The sequence below is a fragment of the Octodon degus genome, unplaced genomic scaffold (assembly GCF_000260255.1).
Source record: "Octodon degus isolate 3935 unplaced genomic scaffold, OctDeg1.0 scaffold00012, whole genome shotgun sequence".
Classification (NCBI taxonomy): domain Eukaryota; kingdom Metazoa; phylum Chordata; class Mammalia; order Rodentia; family Octodontidae; genus Octodon; species Octodon degus.
Genome location: NW_004524588.1, coordinates 1,066,643 through 1,067,795, shown reverse-complemented (window position 1 = coordinate 1,067,795; position 1,153 = coordinate 1,066,643).

Here is a 1,153-nt window from a genome sequence, read left to right as displayed (position 1 = left end):
TAAAGTATCATGTCATCCGCAAATAAAGATAATTTAACTTCTTCTTTGCCTATTCTTATTCCTTTTATTTCTTTCTCTTGTCTAATGGCAGTAGCTAATGATTCCAGTACCATATTGAATAGGAATGGTGATAGAGGACATCCTTGTCTTATACCCGTTCTAAGAGGAAAAGATTTCAGTTTTTCCCCATGTATGATTATGTTCGCTCCTGGGTTTACATAAATGGCTTTTACCAGATTGAAGTAGAGGCCATATATTCCAATTTTCTGTAGGACTTTAAACATGAATGAGTGTTGGATTTGTCAAAAACCTTTTCTGCATCAATGGAGATGATCATGTGGTTTTTAGTTTTTGCTCTATTTATATAGTATATTACATTGATAGAGTTTTGAATCTTGAACCATCCTTGCATCCCTGGGTTGAATCCTACCTGGTCATGGTGTATGATCTTCTTGGTGATTTGCTGTATTCTATTTGCTAGGATTTTATTGAGGATTTTGGCATCTATGTTCATGAGGGAGATAGCCGTGTAGTTCTCTTTCTTAATTGCATCTTTCCCTGGTTTAGGTATCAGTTTAAAACTTGCCTCCAGGAATGGTTTTTGGAGGATTGTTTCCTTTTCAATTTCATGGAATAGTTTGAGGTGTATAGGGACCACATCTTCTGTAAATGTCTTGTAGCATTCAGGTGTGAGTCCATCTGGACCTGGCCTTTTCTTTGTTAGTAGGTTTTTAATTACATTTCATATTTCATTGACTGTTATTGGGCTATTGAGAGTGGTTATCTCTTGTCGATTCAGTTGTGGTCATTTTTACCTTTCTAGGAATCTGTCCATTTCTCCTATGTCTTCTATTCTGTGAGAGTAATGCCCATTAAGATTTACTTTATATAGTTGGGTGCTCCTGTGTTTGGTGCATACATATTTATGAATCTTAACTCTTCCTCTTGAATTTCTCCCCTGACCAGTATATAGTGGCCTTCTTTATTTTGCTTGATCATTGTTGGTTTGAAGTTGAGACTGTCTGAGAACAGAATTGCTACCCCTGCTTTTTTCTGAGGTGCTGGGGCATGTAGTATTTTATTCTATCCTTTGACTTTCAGCCTATGAATGTCTTTATGAGTTAAATGTGTTTCTTGTATACAGCATATTGTT